The sequence below is a fragment of the Dermacentor andersoni genome, chromosome 8, assembly GCF_023375885.2.
Source record: "Dermacentor andersoni chromosome 8, qqDerAnde1_hic_scaffold, whole genome shotgun sequence".
Classification (NCBI taxonomy): domain Eukaryota; kingdom Metazoa; phylum Arthropoda; class Arachnida; order Ixodida; family Ixodidae; genus Dermacentor; species Dermacentor andersoni.
The window spans coordinates 43,586,103-43,593,027 of record NC_092821.1 but is presented as its reverse complement, the minus strand read 5'-3'; the positions used below and the strand labels follow the sequence as shown (position 1 = coordinate 43,593,027).

At 52.3% G+C, this 6,925-nt stretch overlaps 1 long non-coding RNA gene across 1 annotated transcript; it reads right to left on the bottom strand.

Moving 5' to 3' along the window:
* Nucleotides 1-2,328: 2,328 nt before the first annotated feature.
* Nucleotides 2,329-4,483, bottom strand: LOC129383497 (uncharacterized). The gene is made up of 2 exons (XR_008611391.2): nt 4,209-4,483; nt 2,329-2,656 (listed from the first exon to the last, which is right to left on the bottom strand). It is a non-coding gene; the product is annotated as an uncharacterized lncRNA (long non-coding RNA).
* Between the last annotated feature and the right edge of the window lie 2,442 nt (nt 4,484-6,925).

Below are 6,925 nucleotides of genomic sequence, written 5' to 3'. Positions count from 1 at the left end.
AAGGCATGCGGGTCCCAACGATTAGTCTGGAACATTCGACGACTGTTGTATAAAAGCCGACGCGCTTGACCCGCTGATCAGATTTTCGACAATCGCCGAGCGTGTTCGCCGCTATCGTTGTGCTATAAATGTAGCCTGTTTTGTGGACCCAGGTTCGCCCAATAAAAGTTTGTTTTGTCGTTCACAGTATTGCTACTGTGTTATTCAACGTCACCACCACGTGACAATATGGTGTTAGGGCATGGGTATGTTGGTGACGGGTTTTTCGTGTGGTTGAAGGTGTAACACAAAGTGTAGAAGAAATTCCAAACTTTCCCTGGATGAGTGAATGAAGAAACGTTAATCGAGCACTTTTCCGTCTTATATGAAGAGGTTTAATTTCGTTGGAGGCCATTAAAGCTGATGGGGAATCAGTTCTCTTGAATTTATTGTAAATGAAGCGCACAGCCAGTCTTTGCACGTTTTCCATTTTTTGCTATATCTCTTTTGGTGTACGGGTCCCATACTATAGCCGCGAACTCAAGTTTGGGCCGAATAAGAGAGTTATAGGCTAATAGCTTAACGTGACTGGGTGCTCCTTTGAGCTTGTGTTTCAAAAATCCAAGTTTTTTTTTAACGCAGATGAACAGATGTAAATCAACATGGCCGCTCCAGTTAAGCTGTGCATTTATTAAAACGCCTAAATATTTCTATTTTTCGACTTCCGAGATAGTACTGCCGTAAGCAGAGTAACTGAATATGAATTTAAATGAAACTAACACGAGTGAAACACCTTTGCGCGCTCGTCGTCACAACATATAAACAGCGGCACAAGCGCCTGCATGAGATCACGCGATTTAAGCAAAGGCATGGGTCACAAAACAAAAAAATACAAGAAACAAAACCCAAATTGGAACCTCCGAGATTCGGCAGCCTGCGCGGCCATCTTAGAGGCTGGTGCGTTTCGCCGATTCCGCTAAGTGCGCTGAGAGCCAAAGTCGGCCGCAGCCGCCTATGGGAGTGTCCACTCTTTACGTTTACTACTCTATGGCTGTACTGCCGCTCCTTTGCCAGACGTCCCGTTGCAGTGGAGTGATTTAGGGGCATGGCTCCGAAGCGGCCCAATGATTCCGCGCCAAGCGGCTCAGGGAAGCGGCAGCTGACGCCGGATTCCCCCAACACGAAACGCCAGAAGAACAAGGAGCGAATGCGCATGCGACGACTGAACAAGTCACCAGATCCGAAAGCAAGGGAGGCGGAACGGAAACGCCAACAGCGACTGATTAGATCGCTGGGTACCAAAAGCAGGGCAGAGTTCTGACTGGTGCGGTAGAGGTATGTTGCCAGCTTTGCAGGTCACTACTGCCAGACTGCCTGCAAAATTTGACGGGCAAAACACCGTCAAAAACAGCCGGGCCGCGACGCGCCATGAAGGCGGACGCGATCATGGGGCGAGTGGCGCGCCACGTGTCGGGGCAGTGCCGTATATTGCGAGGAGGGGGTTTTCTGTGCTTGCCGCAAGATGGCTCTGCGTGTGCGCATAGCGCAGAAGAAATGTAGCGGAAACGTACTTCGCTAGTCACGAAACTGCGACTTCTCTTATTTACATGGTCATAATTACCCATATACACCGCACTATAACTTTCTACGGCAGGTTTTTAAGGCAACACCGCATTCACTAGAGGCGATTTTGTCGCGCTTTGCGCGATCGAACTCGTGGCTGAGTGGTAGTGTCTCGGTCTCATACTCCGGAGACCCTGGTTCGATTCCCACCAGCCCATCTTGCAACATGTTTTCTATTTATGGAGTACGTTCTGGGATTTATCGCTACCGGCCAACGCTCAAGCCGACGACATCGGCTTTTCTGCGACACGAGCTCCTTAACGCTGTCGCGTTAATATAGCGAACGCAACGAGGCCGTCTCCGAAGCGTACAGAGTTACCAGATCAAGACGAGAAAACCATGGCCAGGCGGCGCTACTGCGCCTCCTGACAGCGCCCCCAATGTGGAAACGTGATGCAGCGCGGTCGTGCCGTGGCGCGGTCTCCGCTTTGTTTACACCGGTTTGCTCGCGCGTTTCTTCGCTGCTCGTTCTCACGGCGCTCAGTTTTCGACGGCGGCAGATCGCCTGCTTGCGCAACAGCGACGCAGAGATTGCAATGCGGTTTCAAGAAGGCTGCCGACGCGCACAGATTTTTTCGTGGTGGCAACCTCACGAAAGGGGAGCGTCTGCTTCCGCACGTGTACGGCGTTCAACAAATCGTGGACGGTGATGTGACAGTGAAAGCCAAGTGCGTGTCACAGGTGTCCAAGATCGTATACGACGTCGATTTAGAGGTATACACCAAGTTCAGAAGTTTAGCCACTTTATTTCTATATGATGCAGGCACAAAGCGGTCATGCATACTTGCAGAGATGTGGAGGGACGGTGACGATTGCCGTTAGTTTCCTCGGTAGCTGAGTGCGCGCACACGGCTGCTCTCATTTTGTGCTTCCGCCTTTTGCTGCTAAATTTCTTGGCTGGAGCATTAGTAAATTACACGTTTGTGTTCGTTCTGATTTGCGCGGAGCTGTCAGCGAACAACGGCAAGCGTTATCGATGTCTTCGCTTCGCAAAGCCTGCTTGTTTTTGTAAATTCGCATGCTTTTGGATGGCTCCCAGGGAGTGTCATCAGCACTGCGAGCACAGTAAGAACACATGTATTAGGCTCAAATGAGCATGGAACGTTACTAACGAGAAAGACCATCTTCCCACCTTCAACAACGTGCCCTAGCCTATAGCTCATTATACCCTCTCAGGCTTAGGTTCAGGCAAATCACAAATTAAGCTGTTTTTGGCAAACTGTACATGCCTTTAATACATGGTGATTCGGAGATGCTAGTGCCTGTAACTTGTGATGCCTATTTCTTGCCCCAATAACGTCACTGCGTGGCACGAAGAGAACTGCATTATAAAGCTAACGCAGTAATGTGGGAAGTTGGGCGAGTTGGTGATTAATCATCATACCGTGTTGGTGAAACAGCGCACTGACCAGTACAAATAGGAGAGACACAAGCACAGCGAGTGTCTTGTATTCATGTGTGTGTCTGCCTTGTCCTGGTCAGTACGCTGCTTCACCAGAATACTAAAGCAGTTTCCTTCCCAGGATACACGAAATCCTAGAACACAACAGCCAAAACACACATCTGCTCAAAATTAACAATTTAAATACTACATAGGCGCATATTGCTTTGAATCATGCTGCAATAAATATTTAGTGTATATCACGCCTTATTCAATGCAGATGTCGGAGTCATTACAACTCATCGCATTAATCAGCAAGGTGCGTTTTCACTGCTAATGAGGATTGGCTCGTACAGACTGCTCCGCGAAATGAACCCACACCACGTTAACAGGCCTTAGGACCAACAGCACGAGCGCAAGCATTAGAGATGCATGCCTCACCAAAGCAAATCTAGTGCCTCGTCGGGCGAACAGCTAAAGTAAGCTTGCACCGATGGCCGGCTACTACAGGAAACGAAGGTTTTTGGCAGGAAGAGTGAATCAGCAAGAATGTGCAAGGTGGTAATTACCTTAAAGCAAGCTTGGATATTGTGAACTTAGAAAGCATGGCCAAACAACAAACATAACGCGCACGTCTCGATCGGCTGCTTTCCGATCTGCCGCTTACCGACACACACGACGACCGCGGCTTGCATTAAATGCTGTCTGCTATCAGACAAAACTAGCGCGCGTCCCCTTTCGTTACCTGCACAACTAGTAAATTAAGTTGCAGCGTTTGGAAAATGGAAATAATTCTCTAAAGCTCGTCCATGCCGATTGCGAGTGAAAGCACAGTAGAATCAAATAAATTCGGGGGTTTTAACTGCCAAAACCATGCAAAACCACTAAATCATTATGAGGCACGCTGTAATGGTTAGTCTCAGGAATACTTATTACCTCCGGCGGTTCTTTAACGTGCACAAAAGTCAAAGCACGCGGTAACAAGGGCGTTCTTGCACTTCGCCCCTATCGAAATGCGGCCGCTGTGGCCGGGAACCGAGCTCGCGTCGTCAAGCTCAGCGTCGCAACACGCATGCATTTACCGCTAACAAGCAGCGGATGTCAACACAATTCAACAACGCGGCATGACTAAACAAACGGTTGGGCGCTAAAAACAGGCATATCACTATTCCGTTTCATCGAGCAGCCGCGATATAGCACGCGAACACGAAAGTATGGTGCTTACTTGACTCGGCGCACTACAATTATCCATGCTTGTCGTCTGACCTTCTGTACCACTTCCCCGGAAATCTGTAGAATTTCACGGGCGGCGTTCGACCTTTCGTGTTTTCGAGGCTGTTATGGCAATCAACAATACAGCAGTATTGCGTGCCACCTTTCCTGGCTGATGAGGTCGCACTCGCCATCGCAAAAACAACGCGCCCGAGCCAGCACGAGCGCTCCCGCCGAACAGATCACGGGCGCGCGCTCGCGCAGCGACGACCCTCGAAACTTCCATCGGTCCGCTAGGGGAGCACTCGGCGCTGGTGCCGCGCGGGCAAACTTTAGGTTGCCTCGTCTGCTGACACGTGTACTTATCTTTATCGGGCGACCACGTTTGGCCGCCTAACAAATGTTATCGCACAACGCGGGACGCGCCTGCCTGTATCCGAAGTTTCTGGAAAGTTATCGATGCTTCTATCCACTGTGTGTTGTCGCCGAACCTTGTGTTATCTGATTTCATCGCTTGACACGAATGGTGTAGAACTTTGTAGAAGGCATGCGGGTCCCAACGATTAGTCTGGAACATTCGATGACTGCTGTATAAAAGCCGACGCGCTTGACCCGCTGATCAGATTCTCGACGATCGCCGACTGTGTTCGCCGCTTTCGTTGTGCTATAAGTGTAGCCTGTTTTGTGGGCACAGGTTCGCCCAATAAAATCGAGTTTTGCCTTTCACAGTATTGCTACTGTGTTCTTAACGTCACCGCCACGTGACATCTGGTGGAGGTGCTTTCGTTCATGTACCGGACGCCCCCGACAAGCCGTGATCCAAGCCCGGACCGCAAAGTGAACACAAACGTAGTCCCGGAGCCTCGAGCAAGCCGCCGTCTTCAACAGCTGCCCCCGGAGCACGGACTTCTACCTGAGAAGACCAAGAAGATTGTGGACAAGGCAACCCCAATGGCAGCCCCAGCGTCCCCCATCGTGCTGCAGCAGCCCAGGGAACCTCCGACCTTCCGCGGATCAACATTCGAGGACCCGGAAACCTGGCTCGAGACGTATGAGAGGGTCGCTACGTTTAACAGTTGGGACAGTGACGACAAGCTGCGGCATGTCTATTTCGCACTGGAAGACGCCGCCAGGACCTGGTTCGAGAATCGAGAAGCCACCTTAACGACCTGGGACCTGTTCCGAAGCAGCTTCTTGCAAACGTTTACAAGCGTCGTGCGAAAAGAGCGAGCCCAAGCACTACTAGAAACCAGAGTGCAGCTGCCAAACGAGACGATCGCGATCTTCACGGAGGAGATGGCCCGTCTTTTCCGGCACGCCGACCCGGAAATGTCAGAGGATAAAAAAATCCGCTTCCTGATGCGGGGCGTCAAGCAAGAACTTTTCGCAGGACTTATTCGTAACCCGCCGAAGACCGTAGCTGAGTTTTCTGCAGAGGCATCGACGATCGAGAAAACTCTGGAGATGCGCACCCGGCAATATAACCGCCAGGGGCTCACGCCGCAGTACGCCATCCAAGGACTGGATTCCGACAACCTTCAGGAGACCATCAGGGCCATTGTGCGCGAAGAACTGCGCAAGGTCCTGCCTTCGTCGCAGCCCCAAGTGGCTTCGATCGCCGACATTGTGAAAGAAGAGGTGCACCGATCGCTTGGAGTTCCCGAGCTGCAACCACAATTACCGCAGCCCCAACCAGAAGCGATGACATACGCCGCCGTCGCACGCCGTCAAGGTCCCCCTCCACGACCACGCCAGGGCCCTGCAACGACGCAATTCCGCCGTCCGCCGCCACCTCCGCCGCCAGCACGCCCACCCGTCGCCCAGCGCACCTACGCGAGGAAGACGGACATTTGGCGAGCCCCCGACCACCGCCCGCTCTGCTATCACTGCGGAGAAGCCGGCCATGTGTATCGCCGATGCCCATACCGCGACTTGGGACTGAGAGGTTTCGCCGTCAACGCTCCGCGCCCGCAGCAAGGTGAACGCCCTCGCGATATCGCCGACTACCTCGCCGCCACTCAGTGGAGCCCTCGACGACCGTCCCGTTCGCCGTCACCAGGCCGTTACCTGTCGCCGCAGCGCCGACCATACACTGGCCCAGCCCGGGGCCGGTCTGCGAGCCCATATCCGGAAAACTAAAAGCAGCAACCGATGGAGGTGCGGTTGCTGTTCGTCGAACTGACGAAGATCCTCCGACGCCGACGGAGACGCCGAAGAGACCATCTCCACGACATAATAATGACACGCCGCCGTCCCGACGAAGTCAGAAAGCCAAGACTACACCGACAAAAGACTACGTGACGACGCGACGTTCCAGCTTCAGTTTAACGCGACGCAGCCGTGATCCGACGCCAAGACCCAACTGCAACGCCAGACAAAGAACCACCGACCTCGACGTACTTCTCGACGGCCACGCAGTCACTGCCTTAGTCGACACAGGGGCCGATTACTCCGTAATGAGTGGACACATCGCCGCCCAGTTGAAGAAGGTTAAGACTGCATGGGAGGGCCCTCAAATTCGAACTGCTGGAGGACACCTCATTACGCCAACTGGAATCTGCACGGCAAGAATTACCGTTCATGACCGGACTTACCCTGCCACCTTCGTTATCCTCCAACAGTGTTCACGAGACGTCATTCTCGGCATGGACTTCCTGAATCAACATGGTGCAGTCATCGACCTGAAGTCGAAATCGATAACACTGTCGGAAGATCAAGCGATACCGCCGG